Source organism: Rhea pennata, chromosome 3 (genome assembly GCF_028389875.1).
Source record: "Rhea pennata isolate bPtePen1 chromosome 3, bPtePen1.pri, whole genome shotgun sequence".
Classification (NCBI taxonomy): domain Eukaryota; kingdom Metazoa; phylum Chordata; class Aves; order Rheiformes; family Rheidae; genus Rhea; species Rhea pennata.
The window spans coordinates 123936287-123957512 of record NC_084665.1 but is presented as its reverse complement, the minus strand read 5'-3'; the positions used below and the strand labels follow the sequence as shown (position 1 = coordinate 123957512).

Here is a 21226-nt window from a genome sequence, read left to right as displayed (position 1 = left end):
GGGATTCTTCCATGACATTGATCCTTTCACCACAGACAGGATTATGGCATAGATAAAAGATCTCTCACTCTTAGGCCAAGATGGTATTTGCTATTGCAAGCTATAAATTTATATCCAAAAGTTAATGACTGGCTTGAAGCATCATGCAGATATACACTGTCACGCTCCCACAGCGTATTAGCTACAATGTGAGCACAAGCATCCAAGATGGCAAATCAGATCCTGTACACTCTACAACCTGTACTGGTGAAGGCTCCACTCCACCTCCGAGTCAACTAAATAGCATCACCTCTTCTTCAGCACTAGAGTCAACTGCAAGTCTCTCCATGGCCACATTATTAAATTCTCCTGTACCTGAAAACAGAATAGCCACTGTTTGCTGGGAAACAGCCTTGGCTCCTCCTAATTCCTGAACCATTTCTGAGACTTTTTGGTAAAGTGGCATCTGGTCAGGGATAAAGCTGTGCTATATACCATTATAACGGCTTAACAAGGTGCAGCGCCCACACATTGGCATTGTTTAATTTACTAGCATAAATGAAGCTATTGAGAGTACAGAATCATTCCAATAAACTATACAAAATAACATAAGACTTTCTAATATTTATCTTTTCAACAAAATGACAGAACTTACTCACTACACCTCTCCTAATTGCCAATCCTTCAGCTGGAGTGGAATAGCTCTTTTGATCTGAGATAGGCAGTGGCCATTACTAGCCTATGCACAAAGACCATAGCCACTGCAGAAAACTGAATGCTAGGTATTTGGTTCGTAACCCCTCTGGATCAGCAAAGCCTAAGCTTTTCCCATGCAATGCCCCAAAAGTCATATGAAAATATGTATCTTAAATTCTCATTGTGAGCTTCAGTTCCCCACTCGGATACCTGCAACGTGGCTGTCTACATGTGAGACTGGTTTCTAAGTTTCTACTTCACACAGTGACAGAGACGAGGAGTACAGAGGTAGAGTACAGAAGCACTTAGTCTGAAACGTCCAAGACATCCAAGTGTGACTGATAGATATATATTACCTGTTGGTAGCCAGCACTCTTCCATAGAGTAGCCAGCACTCTTCCATAGAGGCTACTGAAGGTCCAGTGAAGGACCTTTAGCACCTAAAAAGACTGTAAATGCCTATATTTGGGCAACTAAACTCCATCTCTAAACATTCTGGGTCAGTGAGTCTGAAGAGATGTTCAGCTGCTCCTAAGCAGACACCTACATCTGGATGGTTGTGCTGCAAACTAGAATAATCAAAGAACATAGGAGAAAAGGGGGAAGGAAGGAAAAGGTCTCTTCTTTCATGTAGTTTCCCTGTCTTCACATAAGGCACAAAAAGATGCTATTTGCATTAGTTGACTACTGTCTGTTCTGCACCTCCGAACTCCTACTTATCCATATTTGGTCCAAAATAGCAGAAATTGGCTATTCAAGGATTCTAGTTGTAGTTCTATATATCTCAACATCTCTCACTTTTCTCAGAAAAGTTTCTCTGCCTTACTTCACTCTACATACAATCTAGAAACAAATTGTTAGTACATCAGTTGTATTATGTGTTAAGCAAGGAAGCTATAAAATAAGTAACACTTTTTTGACTATTTACATACTTACCAATTTTTAAAATAATGCAATGCTTTATCTACAAAACCTAACGTTTTCTTTTACTATGGAATCACAGTAATTAAAGAGGCACACAGTGGGAGAAGCTGCTTTTCTAATCCTGAAACAATATTCAGCATCCTTTACATATCCTTTGAAATTTTAATTATATCAAATTTTAGCTTTATACCTGTAAGAGCATAACAAAAACTATTCATATATGACTGTACCTCACTGTTCTACACTAGTCATAGTATGGGGAAATTACTTTCTTTATATTTGTTCCCTATCATTTGTCTTGTTTAAACTATCCATAATTTAACGTGATGCTCACATTCTACAACACATTGTACAACATCTCTTATGTCAGGACAATTCAACTAATTTTCTTTACATTATGTAGGTGTGCACATATACTTGAATTATGATGCCAGATCCTTCCTAGGACTTGCACAATCAACCATATCCTATTGCATATTTTGTAAACAAAAACTGTATAGTATATAGTAAATACATATATACACAAATAGAATTACTTTCTATTGCTCTGGAATGTGAAATAGTGTAAAAAAATAAGCTCATAGATTCAAAACAATTGCTTATATAGGATAAAATTTAAGTATTTCTTTTTTTAAGTACAGTACATACGTAAATAAACTGAAAATTTACAAATGATTTATGTTTTCTCTAACCACATAATGTATATAAAAACAAGCAGAATTCAGCCTTCACAATCATGTTATGCTGTTCATTTAAATTTACTGACACATTAATATTATCATGTTCACTTATTAATAAGATTTAACAGAAAAACAAAACAAACATGCAAGAGAGCAGTAAATGCCTGGATATTAACATTATGATCTAGAATATAAATCACTTTAGTTCAGTTTTATCAGCAAACATTTTGAATACATGAATGAAAGGGTTTTTTTGTTTGTTTTTTTGAAAACAAAGTGCCAGGACAAAACTCTACTTTTGAAGCAGAGTGCTGGCTCTTCATCACGATATCTTCCTTTTCTGGTATCTACAAATCCCTCTCCTCTGCAACTACCAGCTTCATATACACTACAAAGTAGAAGAGATACTATCAAGATCCAGCATACTAATGTAAGGGCAGGCAGTTATGCAATCTTTTTGCTCCATTCTGATGTAAAAAGTTACATTAAATTTGATGCTAAAATTCTGTATTAGAACACGAAGCAATGTAAAAATTGAATGCGCTACTCAACTTCCAAGTGCACCTACTTGCTTCTTCCCTCTCTCACACTCTTCTTCTTTCTACCTTCAAAAGATACCTGCACCTCAGCTGTTCTTCACTGTTTTCCCATGTAACTTCTGCCAACTTCTTCTTTCCCCCACACAGAAAACTAGATACCAGCCTGGTGGTTTCAGGAAGAAGTAAAAACACCACAGCTGTTTCCTTTTTCTTTGCAACAGGTTCTGGATCTTTTAGACACTAAAAGAAATGTGAAGCCTCAGTAATGGCTGTTGATATTTGTATAGTGTTTGTTACGTTTCCTGCCGCCAGTTCTAGATTTTAATTGGTCTGTATGACAATATTTTTACAATATCAAGTGGGAACTTCTTTGCTCTTTTGTATTACCAGAAATAATGCTACATTGAGGTAAAATCCCCCAAAGCACAAAGAGCATAGCAGTAAACTCTTCAATTCCTTTCTTCACTTTTGCCATTGTAATTCTCCATTGCAAAGCAAACACGGAGAGCCAGGGACTTCGATTTTTGCCAAGTTACAGAATACGGGCTAGGCCAAGAACCAAAAGAAAACCTTAAAACCCCAAACCCAAAATCTGGTGTCCAGGCTTCTGGGAGCTGAAACTGAACTTGATGTTTTAACATAACTTATGAATTTCATTTCATGTATGCTTTGCTTTTAATGGTTCACTAGTTACGAGAACCTTCGGCTTTCTAGGAGTATAAACATCTTCCTATGAAACATGTAAAAATGCTGCTGAAAATATGAAAGTGCTGTCGCCCCTTGGATAACTATTGAAACAGAAACACATCAAAACACAACATTAGCGGTGCATCAAAATAGCAAAACACTATGGAAGACTGCCTTGATAATAGAAGAGGCTTGTCAAACACATCTCTGTGCATCTAATCTTTATAGAGGTCCGGCAATAACGAAGCTTTCCTAGATGATCAAATTTCAAAGGTTTGTCTGTTTTAAGGAAAAGTTTTTACAAGGGGTGATCAACTTACATGGATTTTCATAGGCAGATTAGAAGAGTAGCGGGGAGAAAGAGGACTGCCACAGCTCTTTGATTGTTTACTTTCAGCTCCTATTTCTAATTTATTTAAATTCCTGTAACGATGTTGCCAGGTGCATCAAAAGGGGTAAGCATCCAGACCCCTAAATGCATACATATGTGCAATACACACATACAAACACGCTGGCACACGTCTATACTTAGCACATGCTAGAGCATATAGAGCAATACTAGAGCTACTCATGGTGCGGAGACCTACATCTTAAGAACCTCAAAAGAGGAAATCTTGGTCAGCTACGAAAACAGATAAAGCATTTTCTTTGTTACATTTCTTGGGGTTTTGAAAGCCTGCAAAAGGTACTGGGCCAGGCACAGTAGCAACTTTACTTGAAAAGCCCTGATGCAGAGCTCTCCAGGTGGCCAGACCACCAGGAGAGCAGGCTGTGGAGACAGAAAGCTGCTGCGATCTCCCATCCTCCACAGGCTTGAACAGCTATCCTGGCCAGAAAGGAAGTATAACCAGGGTGGCTGGGAGTACACTAAGCTCAAATAAATAGTTTCCCTTACTGGGGCTTCTACTGAGTTCATACCATAACAAAACTGCCCCAACTCATGGAATTTACCAGCTTGAATAAATTTGATGGATCTAGCCCAGAAAAAAAAACGTATAAAAGCAGGGAGGTAGACCGGTGGGAAACGTGCCTTTTCTTTTTTTCTTTTTCTTCCCCCTCAAGAAATCCTTAACAATTTTCCTTTTGTTTCTACATGAGAGGACATGCAGCAGCAGAGGTCATCCCTCCAGACTTGAATTTCTTTATGCATCTGAAGACCCCACATGGGGCAAGTAGATACTTTTTCTTCCTGCAGTACAGTGGTATTGCTGCTGCCTGCTGGTCTGAATCATTACTGTTTATCCCCAAGAATCCCCTATGTTGCTTTCTATTGATACATTTATATTGCACTTAAATTTAGTTTTCATCTACTGCAAGAGTGGGCTACATCCATCTATCCAGCACAAAGAAATTTTTCCTCTAAAGGGAAAAATCAAGAGAAGAAAAGGCAATAGGAAAAAAAAATCTGAGAAAACCAAAGAAGTACTTAACATAACAGACTTAGCCCTAACATGCATTCTGTAATGAGCAGACTTTAGAAGACCAGCTATTGAAATATGAGGGATAAGATAACAGTAAGGAGAAGGAACCAACTTCAGCACTATAAAACTAATGCAACTTATTTTTCAAGTGCAGAAACAATAGACAAAATGAAATTTTATTTTCTACAGACAAATGCAGAGCCTTTCTTTGGGTGAAGAAAAAGTGAAGATGAGGAAGATTTAAAATAATTTCATCATGGGGTGAGTGCCAAACATGTTCTGCTTTCCCAGTTTGGATTAAAGAGGACAGCTTCAGAGATACACCCAATGTGCCTACCACAGCATGTCCTGGGAATGATCACTATTCCTTGGAAAGACCACATAAACAGCCTTTCCCTGGGCTCATTCCCAAGTTCAACCTACCTAGCTTTACATGCCTAAAAGCAACATCTAGTTTCAGGTGCCTAGACTACCTCAATAACGGGTGGATGTCAGAGAACAATTCTTTCCACATAAGATCTCATAATGGGCTTCCTCGATCCTTCAGCCCAGCAGAGGCTGTGTCCAAAACGTCCTGGTATCTTCTGCAGTGATGGAAAGAGAACGAAGATGGGCATTAGGTTATGTGATTAAAGGCTCATCTTTATGAATATGGAGTGCAGAGGAACAACAGGCAGGGGAACCCCAAAGACCTGACCAGAGAAACGAAACCCCAGCCTTGCCCTCCCAGGGCTGTCCCAGGCGGGCAGCAACCCCGGGACCAGGGGGACACCCATCAGCTGAGTCAAGAGGCAAGGCTCTCTGGAGCACCTTGCAGTTTGAGAAGGGTTATGCCCAGGGGCATGGGACACATTATGGGATATAGGAAAGAGCATCTTGGGATTGTTCAACACTGATTACGAGAAATTAAGAGGAAGGGCCATAGGCGGGGAAAGGGAAGGATCAAGGTAGTTTGTGGAGAAGCAAGCATAAGAAAACATAGGGATAAGGGGACAAAGGGGGCTGTTTTTGTGTAAACAGGCTGCTGGTTAGAATGCTTGTATGGCCATGCTCTGTACATGATCACCCAGTCTGTCCTGTCTTCTTATTAAACTCTATTTCCAAACATTTTCCAGAGCACACCTCCTATTGTGTGTGTATGTGTGCATATGGAGGTCTGAGTGGCAGCAACTGCAGTTAGACCACAGGTCATGTAGGCTGTGTGTCTCTGGTGCACATATGCTGTGTGGGTACGTACATCAGAGTCTGACTGCGAGCAAATATCAAGCTGGACTAGACAACAAGTAGGATAAGAGACTATGTAGTCAGGTATCAAAGCAGTCACAGGTCTGGGCTGGATACTGAAGAGACCTGAGGGTCTACACATTGGCTACTGGATGGACCAGGAGGTCCAAGCCAGCTCCAGACAGACCATAGGGTCTGAGGGATGACTGTGAAACCTATCTGCATGTGCATGAGGCATCTGGAGATGAGATGATCCAAGGGCCAGCTACTGGGTAGACTAAGTGTCTAGGGCCAGCTCCTGGGTAGACCCAGCATCTAAGGCTAGCTACTAGAGGAATCCACATTGTGTGCATATATATATGTGTGTGTGTGTGTGTGTGTGTGTGTGTGTGTGTGTGTGTGTGTGTGTGTATACATACACACACACATACATACATATGCATGCATACACATACACACGTATTTCTCACTGAAAGACCTTCATCCTGATCAGTCAGAGAGAGGACAGGATTAGGCCAGTGGTGCTGTTTGTGTTTGAGTGAATGCTGTGTGTTTCTGTCTGTGTTGATCTGTGTGGCCAGCAGTGTGTGTGTGTATATATGTGTGTATATTCAAATATACATATACAGATACATATATATATATATTTTTACTGCATATGCATGTCTCTGTGTGTGCCCACTGGGAATACATGCTCAGCCTCACTACTAGCTGGCCCTTAGAACATGCAGCTGCAGCAGCATCGCCTCTCTCGTGCTACCAGACTTGGCAGTTCCTAACATAGGACATACATGATGAAGCAGCATATTGAGAATAGGTGTCTCTAGGCTGGAAGCATTTGCATGTGGAGAAAAATGCACAGTAGTATACTGAGGAGAGAACATCGTTAGTTGAACAGAATTCAAAAAAAAAATCAAAGGAGCTTGGAAGGTGATTCAGCTCATGCTGATGCATTATGGAAGCTAGACACTTAACTCACATGTAGACAAATACTCTGAGGACACCTAAATTCAGATGTCTGAATCAGTAAGCTGATTCTCACCCTGCATTTATTAACCAACCAGCTAAGCGACCGAGCAGCACACGATCAAGTTGTAACTGCTCACTACGTACAGAACTGGCTAATTTACTGTTGCAAATCTAAAATCAGGCAAGGATCCCAAAAAAATCACAGAGGAAAGAACAACTACTAGATATATTTGGATTGGATAATATTTGGACTCACTTCTCCTCAGTATTGCAATAATACACGATAAATCTCATTTCTGACAGCTGTTTGGCAGGAATGCATCTGGAATGTACAGCATATTAATTCACAGAACTTAGATGTTTTCATACTATAAGCAAGTGTTCTCCTAAACATATCACTCTTTAGAGAGCTGACTGCCAGTTTGTGACAAAGAAATTCTGCTTTTTGGTACTGAGCACAGGAACACCTAGAAAACTTCCAGCAATTCTAACGCCAGAAGGACAGAGACTGAAAATCACTACAAACAAATAAAAACAAACTTCAGAAAATCAGCAATAAATTATTTTGAAGTTTTGGTGGTATTTAAGGTTGACTCTAAAGATTAACATAAAGTTTAGATCTGGTCCCGAAGATGACAGGCAGTTGGGAAAGTCGAGGTTTCCATCTGATGAGTGGTGGGAGCAAATCTGACATGGCAATAGATATCATAGAGAAAAGAACTACTCCAAGTTACTATACTCCACGATGCAGCTTCACTATCATAAAACCCAACAAGAGTAGAGTAGAAGAACCTTGGTTCTTTAACAGGAAGACCCAAGTTCCACCTTCAAATCATGCTGCCTTTCAACATTAGCATATCTAGCCTACACCCTGAGTTTTATGCCCACAATTACTGGATTAAACAGCTGGACCCAGATTTCTAAATTTCAAGCAGTTCGTTACAGAGGACACTGGAAACCACGAGGTGTATCTTCTTCTATGTAAATTGCTTCTAAACTATAGGACACAGAAACAATCACCACCGCCCAAATTTGGGTGCTTTCCCCACCTACGACTTCATGGATTTGTAAAACTCTGCAGTAGGTGATAGTACATGATTAAGGTCTCAAAGATGTTTCAGAACAATACGAATAAAAGCCTATAGCCTAAAATTTCCTACAGAGCTGATGGAGAGATATGGCTGCCCACAGCGATGCCTAGACTTCAGGCACTAAATTCAATGTCTGAAGTTTTGCACTGTTTTTTCATCACCTTCACAACCCTTCTCTGCCACTGACTGAAAATGCCCCCCATTGATAACGCGGCAAGCACTCTAATAGCCATGACTGGCACAAGACTAGAATTTGTTAGTACATATATATTTTCAGATGCTGCACAGTTCAGACACTTTTTTCCAAGTATACATATGTAGCTATACGTTACCCAACCATCTGGATAGCAGTATTACATTATTTTGCATACAAAGTTGAGTTATTGGTATTGACTTAGGTATCTCTTCTAGTATTACTTCCTGTAGTACCTCTTTCATATTTTTTTTCCCCCCGGCTAGTCTTCCTATATCACTACAATGCATGAAATGCCTACTGATGCTTTCTCTAACTCCTCAAGGGAGACTATGCATTTCCCTTTCTTAGGTCTATCCTGGGTCAGACAACTGACTATGAGTTCGGTCATATTTTCTTGTCTAGTAACTGAGGAATGTATCTCACCAGCCTGATGGTGTGAACAACAGTAACTCCCCACTCTCCTAATTTGATATTGTCTACAGTGGCAATAGGAAGTTACTAAAATTAATCATCGTCTACTTATTTACTAAATGAAGGCATTCTATTCACTTTTTAAATACTGTAATATCAACTAACTCTAAGAATCTGGCCACTCTTTTGAGAGCTGACCATCAGTTTGTGACAAAGAAATTCTGCTTTTTGGTGCTGAGCACAGGAACATTGTCTAGACAAAACCAAATTTTACTGAAAGGAGCCATAGTTGGTTAAGAAAAACATCATTTTCAAAATATGTGTATGGCAATGAGAACAGCAAGCACAGAAAGAAATGGAAATGCCAGCTATCAAAGATTTTTGTTTCAGTACAAAATTATGTTCAGCTGATATCTGCAGATACTGGAAGAGCATAAACATCAAGAAGAGAAACATTACATAACATCATTTAATTATTCAAAAGGACATAGGGTCAAGGGACAAACTTTAGAAAAGGAACATTTAGAGCAAATCAGAAGAAAATCATCTGGACAACAAGAGCTAAAACCCTGTAACTGTCCTGGAAGGAATTTCACAGCTGGGAACACTGAAAACTAAGGTCAATCAAGATTTGGGGTTTTTCTGTGTGTGATGTTAAACAGGTAGATTAAAAGAAATCTTGATTTGGTGACTTAAACCTTTTAGATATCATCACATTTTAAGATGGTATGTCATCTGCAACTAACAGATGGTTGGTGCAGTTCCTGATATACCCCAAAAGGAGCATGTTGAATCTGAAATAAGCTTTATCCATGCTTGTAGTTGTTAAAATTCTAGAAATAGGAAGAGAGTTCATAATTATTTTGAGTTTATCTGAAAAAAATATTAAAAATGCTCTCTTCAACAGTCTTTACTACCGATACCTCCTCAATTACTACGCTGGAAAACAACGTCCAAAGATACTTGCCAAGTTCACAGCTCCACTGAGGTAGGATCTAAACAAGGCAAGAACAAGTAGAAGCAAAAGGACTGCTAACTGCTACTTATAAACTCACCAAAATCCTCTCAGTGTGAGTTCAAATGATTAGTTTAATCTCCTCATTTCTTTCTCCTGTAATGCATCTACCTAAAGTAGGAACATATGGAAATAAAAATGTCATTGCACAGCTACATTTCCATTAGGAAGGTACTCGTGTCTGTCAAGTCAAATGTGATTCAGATGACAATGTCAGCTTCTACCAAATCAAGCTTGCTATGAACAACAAACCACCTGAAAACAGTCTCTTGCCATTGTCCTAACCTACTTTTAGCAGTCCTCCAGAAAGCATCTTTAAACCTCTTTAATAGTAACCGTATTTACCTAAAGATGAAATTAGTTTCTTTATATCATGAGTTTTTAAATGGTAAAGTATACCAGACAGCAGGATTAACAATATCTAATAGTTTGACAAATCAAAGAAAATACAAATAAAGAAAAACTCTTTCCACAGTGACACCATCATAAATCAAGAGTAACACAAAATCCTCAAAGAACGTATTTCAGAGATGCTAAAGTCTTACAAACCTATGGGCAGTCCCTCTGTCTTGATTTGATAACACATTCTGTTTAAGCCCGAATCTTTTGAATCATGACCTACACTGAGACTGAAATTGTTTTGATGACTTGTGCAAACAACTCCCCCCACTGCCAAATTGTTCCCTAAAAGAGAGGAACTTCAGTTAATGTCACTTTATATAGAATATAATATAGAGAGTAAGAAATTTATATTCAATGTTTTCTTAAAAATTCTTACTTATCCTGGAAAATTACTGTGTTCCAGGCCAGAAAGGGAGGAAAAAAGAAAAGAAAAGAAAAGAAAAGAAAAGAAAAGAAAAGAAAAGAAAAGAAAAGAAAAGAAAAGAAAAGAAAAGAAAAGAAAAGAAAAGAAAAGAAAAGAAAAGAAAAGAAAAGAGAAAAGAAAAGAAAAAAAGAAAGGAGAGGAGAGGAGAGGAGAGGAGAGGAGAGGAGAGGAGAGGAGAGGAGAGGAGAGGAGAGGAAGAGAAAAGAAAAAGATATCACTACTACTTCATGTAAAATAGGGTCACAGCATAACTGAGATTAGAAGAGACCACTGGAGATCATCTTGTCATCCCCTCTGCTCCAAACAGGTTGCTCAGGGCTGTGTCTGGTTGGGATTTGAATACCTCCAAGGACATAGACTGCACAGTTTCACTAGGCAACTTGTTCCAGTGCTCAGACACCCCCACAGTCCTTCTCTGCCAAGTTGCTCTCCAGCTGCTCAACTCCCAACCTGTCCTAGTGCTTAAGGTTATTCCTCCCCAGGGGTAGGACTCAGCGCTTTCCTTTGTTGAATTTCATGAGGTTCATGAACTTCCTGTCTGCCCATTTCTCCAGCCTGCCGTGGTCCCTCTGAATGGTAGCACAACCCTCTGGTCTACCAACCATCCCTCCTAGTTTTGAGTCATCTGCAAAAATACTGAAGGTGCTCTCTGTCCCATCATCCATGTTACTGATGAAGATGTTGCACAGTATTGGCCTCAGTACTGATCCCTGGAGTACAGCACTATTGACTGGCCACCAGCTGAACTTCATGTTACCGATCACAACTCTTTGAGGCTGGCATTTCAGGTGGTTTTCAACCCACCTCACTGTCCATGATCATCAGCTTGATATGAGGATGGTACAGGAGACAGTATCGAAAGCCTTGCTAAAGGCAAGATAAACAACATCCACTGCTCCCTCCTCATCTCACTAATCCAATTGTTTCATTGGAGAAGGCTGACGAATGGCTCAAGTATGATTTCCCCTTCATAGATCCATGCTGACAACTCCCAGGTACCTTCTTGTTCTTAATAGGTTTAGAAATGGTTTACAGGTTTGGTTGCTCCATCCCATTCCCAGGGATTCAGATGAGCCTGAGCAGCCTGTAGCTCCCCAGCTCTTCCCTGTTGACCTTCTTGAAGACAGAAGTGACATTTACCTTCTTCCAGTCCTCAGGAACCTCCCCCAGTTGCCATCACCTTTCCTTATGAGCAACAATATACATTCAAAACAAGCAGAATTGTGTATATTATTGGATCCACAGAGAAGAATAAATATGCAAATTAAACTCTGATTTCAAGAAGAAAGTGCCATAACTGTAGGTTTACTTGTACTTAAACATCTATGGCTACACTTACTAGGTCTAACAATCCTCAGCACTGGCTGCTGGAACACACATTATAAAGCATGTAGCTGCCCAACTTTTCTGTAAGACCATAATAAAGTTTTAGCTTCAGGAAGTAGTTACGTGCATATCCATTGAATTAAGACATTAAAATGAAATCATATACACAAAAAGACTCACTCAGAAAACGTATTGGAATAAACTTCCTGCACTATTAAAAAAAATATTTTAGTGTTTTCCTCATGGTCGATGAACTTTATGAATTATCAATACGTAAAAGGTACTCAGTTGCTATGCTGGATGCATACACAGATCTACTTTCAACAAACCAAGTAAAGGTATATCTGTCAAGGTGAATGTGTCAAAATACTCACGAGCTGAGAATGACTGTGATTTTGTAAAATAAGTAAATGCTACAATTTGGGCAGATATGCTACATAGGTACTTTTAGAATTCCAGCTTATTAAGGAAAATGATGGACTTCACTCTAGTTTGTTTGGGGTGTTTTCCACTGTTATACTGCTGTAAATAATTTGTAAGTGCTGAAAATCAGAGGATTTATCCTAACACAAAGCTGCGGCGAGGATCCTTTTCAATACTATGGTATATTAAGCAGAATGCACCAAACTAACAGTTAAGTGTTTTAAATATCAATTAATTGTACAAATCCTTATGACTGGCAAAGGAAGAAGATATAATTTATTCCAGTTGTATAGTATAATACATTCCATTCACTCATTCACAAAGGGTTTTAGTTTTTTCAGGAAATAAATGAGACAATGTCTTTCTAGACTAGGTAGACTGGACTATGATCAGTCATTTCTGCTCTAGGAAGAAAACTTCATCTCAACGATATACCCAAACACAAATGGAATTTAAGCAGGCCAAAAAAGATGAATTTTCAGTCTGCTCTCATGAGGATAGGGTGAAAAAATGATGAGGAGCGCGGGAAGTCAAAACATAATTTCACTGTATATATATACTATAAGTGTTAACCAAATGTGGAAATCCCTCGTTATTTTAAATTCAGATTAAAAGCACAAGACAATTTAAACTAATCCACAAGATGCAAAATATAAACGATGCCTTATGCCAATTTTTAGAGGATAAATATTAGTCCTTTTGTATTCTCCAAAATGTTAAGACCATTTTTGGTTGGCCTTTTGTTTTAAAAAATAATTTCATTATTGTATGAATGAGATCTTATAGGTGTTAAATGATACGAATAATATCCAATTGTCAAATAGCACACTTCCTTATCAGATGTTAACACATTTTACAACATCTCTCTTCTTAATTTACTACCTTTCCTGAAACCAGAGTGTGGAAAAGGGAGGCAAATTACGTCCAAAGTTAGTCTGCGACAGGAAAAGCAATAAAACGCCCTGATGCCTCCCACTGTTGGGTGACAAGCGCTCTACTGTCAAATCAGCGTTTGCAAATTAGATTTACTTTAAGGTTCTGATTTCAGCAGAAAACAAAATGCTTTGAAAAGTCCACCGAAGCAGATAGCGCGCCTGTGTTTTCATTCATTCCTCTTTGCAGTACTAGCTTCAGATGAACATTAAAGTACTCCTATTTATAATGGGGAAAAATACAGAGGTGTCGAGTAACATGCTCTGTCTCACAGATACGGAACAATTTGGGACTAATAGCGCATTACAAATCTCCAAATTTCTCACAGATGTGGTAAGACCGAATATGTGTAATCTTTCTAGATTTTTTTTTTTTTTTTTTTGGGGGGGTATTACATATATTAACAAAACTCCACTGATCAGCTACAAAATACATAATTTGGCCTTTTGGACCATCAGTGGTCCACAGATCACAGTTTGGAAACCTCTGCTTTAAATTATTGATGACAAGTCAGGAGCACAACAGTTCACACTATTTACAACCAACAAAGCAACACAACCTCCCAGTTACCAAAACAGCCCAGTCTGAGATGATACGCCAGTTACCCTGTGCTATGACTGAATTTGCAAGTGAAAATTAGGAAATATTCCCCCAATCAGACCCAGAAAAAACACATCAGCTAAGACGCACATCCATTAAAATACAGAAAAATTGTTCTGAAGAGTTGTTTTTAACTGAGGTTTAACTTCAGACTGCGCTAATGCTCTCACTCTGAAGATAAAATTCTGCCATAAGATACATCATTTTCCCTTATAAAGCTTTAAAATATATTTTATTTCAGAAATCAAACTATGCAACATTCTCCCTAGCGTAAGAAACTAGAAGTTCTGTGATAAAATCTTTTCTGGAAGGTCAGCGCAATTTCATATCAATGGTGTGCTCCTTTTCCTGCTTTCAAATGGATTACTTAAATGTTTTAAAATGTTATAACCCACAATAATCTGTTCCAGGCACCAACGAAAAGGAAGAAAAAATTACAGAAGTCAAGATGTCGCCTGGAAGCACTTTATGGCAAACATTATAAAGATAACACAGAGCAGAGAAGCTCTGGTTCAATCCATTATAAATACCTCATTCTTCTTAAAATCACAAAAATGTATTTATAGTGAGGAACTCTTACAGGCTTTTTCCTTAGAAGACTTCACTTGAGTACAATTTGGCAGAATTTTTGGAACAAGAAAAGAAGAGTTTTATAAAATATTGATGTTTTACAGTCACCCTAGTCTTAATCTACTTGCTACAAAAACAAAAGCAAGGACTTTGGAAGAGGACCACATCCGTGTCTATTAATTACACTATGGTTTTTGATTTTGTCCAAAATGCAGTTATACTGAGCATGAACACTAAATCATCACTTAGAAAATTAATCTCATAAAAAAACACAAGTTATTTTCCTAATTTATCATTGACTTATAATATATTGTTCAAAGAAACATAGGGAATTGAAAAACCAGGGGTGAAAATACAGGCAAAAAAATTACTGTCCACTCAATTAACACAGATCAAATCTCTGGTCTCCCGTATCTCCAAATGAATGCCTAATAGTTACTCTGTCTTCTGCTCTTCCCCATCTCCTTCCCAAGCTTTAGAGAACTCAAAAGGGGCACAAACACACAAAAATCATAGCCTACACTGAGCCACCCGGGGCATGAAAACAAATCGTGAAATAATGCAGAGAGCTCATCAGAAAGCAAAATGAAAGAGTTTTCTTAGATTTCTCAAAAGAAAAAAAAAAGTATTTTTTTTACAACAAGAAGTGGCTCAGTGGAAAGTAGGAAGCAGTAGATGTGAAGTATCTGGACTTTAGAAAGGTATTCTCATAAGCAAACTAGGGAAATAGATAAATGAGTGCTTGCTCAAGAGATGCATAATGTGAATGAACAAAAAACTCCACATATTCCAGAGTGCAAAAAAACAAATTTAAAAATACATTAATAAAAGGGTTAAATGGTAAGAAATCCAAGATGGAAAATTTAATTTTTAAAAATATGAAAAAAACTGAGCTTAGACGGGAAAGTAAATTCACAAGTACCAGACATGGACTGGTTGTTTAACAACACTATAATAGTAATATTGAAAAGAAGGATCTGAAGTTGTCGTGTAGCACATACCAACTACGAATCAAGAATAAAAGGCTAAGAAAAAGGAAGATCAAGCATCACTCTAGAATGTCTCAACAGAATGTCAAACAAACAAAAGAAAAGAACAGCTACTTCCTTTTACGGAGGATAGTTCAAAAGCGCTTATTTCAAAGGATAACTTGAGTTCCATTCAAACTTGCATTTCTTTTTTAAGATTGTATTTTTCTACCTTTGTTACTAAAAATAAACAATGAGCTATACTTAGAACTCAGGCTGAATGCGCATGACAATTTATATCTATGGAGAATCATTTACATCACAGTAATTGGCACTTTAGAGAACATTTACTATAAAATTATAGTTGGATTGAATTATATTTTGAATTTACAAATTCTAGGTTGCTCAAGTAGGAGCAAAATCAGTAATCAAATATACAGATTCATAAAAAGACTTTTTATGTACAATCCAGTATTATTGCCAGTATTGCAGTCAACAAAGAAAATAATCAGCATGAATGTGTGTGCTTCTCTTTCTTAACTATATCTGTGGAATATGATGTGAAACGGTATCAGGTAAAATCCAAATTCCCTTAGACATCCTGGAACAAAAAAGCTGCACAAAGCAGAAAAGCGCTCCAGTTAGGCACAAAATCATTCCAAAAAACTCTTCTAATTATTTACTCCAACCAGTAAATCAGTTTTCAGCTTTCCAGTACATTTCTATGGTTGTAGAAGGAAAAATTCTTCAAGAATTGAAGTTCACATGCTGCACCCTGACCAACAGCAACAGATGCTTAGTGGGAAGCAGTTTTTTTTTTTTTTTTTTTTTAATTTTAAGCATTTTAAAAATTCTGAAATGAAATTTAATTTCTATTGGGAAAAAAGTCAAGAAGGGCATGCTGGAGGGCAAGACATTCAACATCCCTTCGTTCCCTTTCTCTTCCTCCCTCCAGGAGGGACCAAGGAAGCAAAGGTTGGTTTGGGGGAAGACTGAATTCCCCTCAAGACAAGCTGTGGTTTGCATTCACTGAATCACACAATATATAGGCAAAAGCAAACGTAATTTTTCATATCAGAATGATCTGCGAGAGGAGAACGATTAACATCTCCATTCTTGCTGTCGGTGGTAGGATACTCTTCCTTTCCTTCCTTTCTGTGTCGGAGCCAGGGAAGAGTGTGCTGCAGAGCACACAGCCGATCTCCTCAACACCCTGGGCGCCACAGAGAGAGTCAGGCCAGGAAACGCCAAGGTTTTCTGCAAGGGGCTTTTTTTTTTAAGGAAAAAAAAAAGAAAAAAAAAACATCCTGACTGGGCTCCTATGTCCAGGTACAGTCATCGCTTCTCAGAAGTCCAGCTTGGCATCACTCAACACACAAGCCATGGTGCTCATGGCTGAGATCTGTGTGGTCTACGGTAAGCTCTGCTTTCTCAAAAATGTGTGGCATCATACAGGGTTTATTTAGAACCTAAGTCTCTTGGGCATGCTATGTAAGCTTATTGTTTATCATTTGCTCAGGAAGTCTTCTGAGGTCAAGGTAAAAAGCAGTAGGTGATATTTGATGAACGAGTTCCAAAGCACGTTATGTGGTTGCATGGTTGCAGTGGTCCCCGGAGCACTTTGCTGGTGGTCCGTGGAGATCTGGCTGGTGGAAGGTGCTGGCTCTCCCTGTTTCCAGCTGCTATATGATATTTAAGGTATTTTTAGCTTCACTTAATATTTTCCTAATATTACTTTTCCATGTAAGCAATTAGTGTGGTTACCAGGGATGGCAACAGAAGTGATATTCAGCAGCCAGTGGGAGAAGAGGTGGTCTTTACAATTGTGAATGGGAGAAGATCCACAGGACAGTCTCCTTATTAAAGGGCAGAAAAACAAACAAACAAACAAACAGAAAAAGCCACCCAAGAGCCGCAGTCCTAGCATCTCTATTTTTCCAGTCACTCGAATGAATAAAGGTTCTGCTGACACATCCATCATTATCATGGAGATAAAGGAGCAAACAAGCAAGCTCCCTTTCTTGGCCTGGTAAAAGCAGGAAGGAAAAAAAAATTGCCCAGGTTATATTCGCTTTGCTGGCTATACTTCCAAACAAGACACAGAAAGGAGCTGTCTACAAGTTATAAATGGGATGCAAAAAATGTGTGAAGTTACTGGCCTTAAATCTTCCAGGCTTATGGATTTAAAAAAAGAAACCGTAGCTTTATAATGGAACTGATGATTATTAGCTATAAAAGATGTTTGCAGACTCACTAATATAAAAAAATAGAAAGAAAATTTTCTGAAAAAATGTTTTTGTCATGACCCACCAGATGTGTGCTGTTTTAACATTTATTTCTGAGACAGACTGAAAGGTTTCTATGATTCAAATGAATTTCTCCAGTCTCCACTGCCTCACTCCATACTTACTTACTTTCATCTTGCCCGTGTCTAATCATAAGGGATTCATCAAATCAATTTGAGACAACTTAAAAATTATTATATGGGGAAATATTAAATGGGGAACATTTGCTGAACAAAGAAAAGTCTCTTTTTATACTTTTTATTTTCGTTCTTATTTAAGTACCCTTGAAACGACACCGACTCCAATCTGCTTGCAAAGGTACAACTGAGAGCAGGCAGTCCCTAACCACACAAGCACCTTGAGGAAATCTACAGTGACTATTACAAAAGTTACAAAATAAAGTATTCAACTTCGGAATTCTGGCACCTATTCTAGCACCCCGCCGTCTGTACTTAAAGTGGTGACTCATTTGGGAATTGCAAGAGCAGTCGCTGGAGACGGGAAGGTTGCGTTATCAGCTGGGGTCCTCGCCTCCCTCCGAAACGCAGTCAGGCTCCTGACTTCTCCCTCCTCCTCCTCCTCCAGGGAAGAGCGGTTCTCAAATTCACAGGAGCTCCTAGAAAACAGCCAAGCCCTTGTTGGCTTTCGATGTCTGCAGGATTTCGCTTGGGCGATCTCTCCGAATCACTCCCCAGGACTCGGGATCTGAAGGCCTTCCTAAATCCCAGCTTACGCACAATTTAAGCAGTTGAAATGTGGTTATCAATGGCTGACATGGAGTAAAAGACAAAACTGCACAAAGCTGGGTAGAAAAATCACTTCCATGTAATAGGGTTTCCCCCCCACACACCTTTTTTCCCCAGCAGCTTAATCATCATGTAATGATGTTTACTGTTCTTCTACAACTTTGAAGCAGAGCAGCAAGAAACACTTACAAACTAAGAAACAGCAATAATATAAATAAAGTTTTCTTTTTAAAAAATGTATATTCTGATTAGTAGGCACCTCTTCTGGACGGCAATAGAAAATCAGTGAGTATAAACATGTTTTCAGAAATACACTAACATTTTATGTCTTTTTTTCCCTTTTCCTTTCCCACAAAGGCATTATCAGAGTAACAGAGCTAGACGTGAAACCCCAGCCCGCCAAGACAGAAGGAAACCCAAACGGCAGGGAAAGTTGTTTTCAGTGACATACTGTGCAATCATGAGCCTGCTTTGTATGTCCAGGAAATTCTCATGAGTTCTCTTAATGAAAAAAAAAAGTCACTAAAAAAAGATTTGCTGTAAATATCTCGCGAGCCATGACAAAGTACCTTATAAAATATAACTATTCATAAACAGTCCAGCCTCTGGAATTGAAACACTGACACTTTCTATTAAAAGGTGCTTAGTCACAGTTCACTAAATATTTACAACGAATCATTTATTCTCTAATTTCATTGACTTTACTGTAGTTAGCAAAAGGCAAGAAAACTTCCTGCATGTGTGTGAACGGCTTGTGTATGTAAACCACAGCTCGCAAAGTCAACTTTATGGAGGCAGAAAGATTTTCACGTTATTCGAGTCAGCCCTCCTCTTCTGCAGAGAACTATTTGCTTAAATTTCAGCGGGATGTGAGCGTTCTCATCAACGGGAATCGGTAGGTGTAACAGTAAATGGACATCCTACCTTATAAAATAAAAGGGAAAATTAAAAGAAAGGCCATTTCCCCACGTTCCCCGCTTTCCCAGTTCTACCACAGTAGGTTTTGCAGAGAAGTTGTGGCATCCCTTTCTCCCTCTTTCCCTCTAGCTCAGCCTAGGGAGCAGAAGCTCCAGAAAGGAGAGCAAGGAGGAGGAAGGACCACATCGCGCACCGCATACCAGCCACATTTATCTGGAGACGGCGTCAAGATCAGAGCTATTGATTTTGACAGGCATCTCACCAAATGAAAGCAGAGGGTTTTCTTCATTTGTTTGGGTGGGGAGGGAACGTGGGGTTTGGGGTTTTTCTTTAAAGAACCTGATTGAGAGGCTGTCCACGCAATGCAAGCTCAAATAGCTTTTTAGGGAAATTAGGTGCTTATAAAAATAAACGGGTCATTCTGCCAAAAATGCAGACTTTCATATTAGCAGAAAACAGAGAAAGCTCCCATAATCAGCATTGACAATAATATACTTTCATGGACTTGTTAAAGACGGAGAATACTGTAAAATGCTGTGGTTTCATGATACAGAATTATCTTTCCAGGGAGGCTTACACTGAAACCACCTAATACATTTAGGCTAGAACCTACACTTGAATGCAGTCTCCAGATGGAGGAGCATTTTGTAACGCAAACCTTTCCAAAGTCTGATAGCACCAATTTGTGGGATACCAGCAAGGTTACTACCATCTTCTCATTGACATCATTTCTGCCTGCTTTTTGTGTTCTGACTTTTGGTTCCCACTACTACTGCTTCAAATTCTCCAATGCATTTGAAGATAAAAAAAGGTGTTTTGTGCATATGAAGACTACTGCAATTTATCCGCACACAGAGAACCTGGATCAAGATGTAACTGAGGCTGATCTTAGACTCTGAGAATTATCTCTGTTTGCAGCTCCCCAACCAGGACCTATGGCTAAGTTGTCAAAAAAATAACAGTGAAGACCTTGTAGGAGAAGCACAGATCAGCCTTCCCTTTAGTCTCCAGGCAAGAAAATTAATACCTTCTTATTTATTAGAGGTATTTCAGCAAGTACATAAAGCTGAGAAAGCACAAAACATCCAGTGAAAGAGGAGGAGACTCCCTGAAAGTCATCATCTTATTTATTTAGTGGAAAAAAAAGCACTGTAAGCACAAATCACAAATCGCTGAAGACAAACAGTCTCAGGTCTCTGGTTAATAATCCCGTGAGTTGGGAACACAAGAGGCACTAGCGTGAATGAAAGCTCAAACTATGCCCCAGCTCATCTTGGGAACACGCACTGACTTTCCACAAGGATCCGGGAACCAGAACTAGTATGAAAACACAAACGTGTCCCCCCACCCCTTTCATTTCCAAAATATGTAGGAGCAAATTTCTCAGTATTTGTGGTCTTCACATCTGATCTTCCCCTCTTTGGGAAGGGAGTAAGATTGGTAATGGCAGTAAGACTGAAAGACTAAAAATCCTCAATGCAAATCAAACTCTTGCTGGTAAAGGGAGAAGCTTCCCAAGCTCATGAAAAAAGTCAATTCCTAACTGCAATGCCATTTTGATGCCTAATTATGGATTTCAGCCATTTAGAAAAAAATGACTAAATACTTTAACTTAAAATTGTAAATTCATGGATACAGTGAAATTTGGGACAAGTTTCAACATTTTTTGCCTCTTCTAATGGAGATCATCAATATCTATTCTTACAGCAATGCTACCAGGCACAGCGACAAAAAGATTCTCAGATCCTCAAGTTCAAAATCAGTGCAAATTATGATAATGGAAATTATGAAATGATAAT

At 38.7% G+C, this 21226-nt stretch overlaps 1 protein-coding gene across 7 annotated transcripts in view; it reads right to left on the bottom strand.

Annotated features, from left to right (window-relative positions):
• SUPT3H (SPT3 homolog, SAGA and STAGA complex component) overlaps positions 1 to 21226 on the bottom strand; it is a 290826-nt gene that overhangs the window by 145703 nt on the left and 123897 nt on the right. The gene's annotated exons all lie outside the window — the stretch shown is intronic.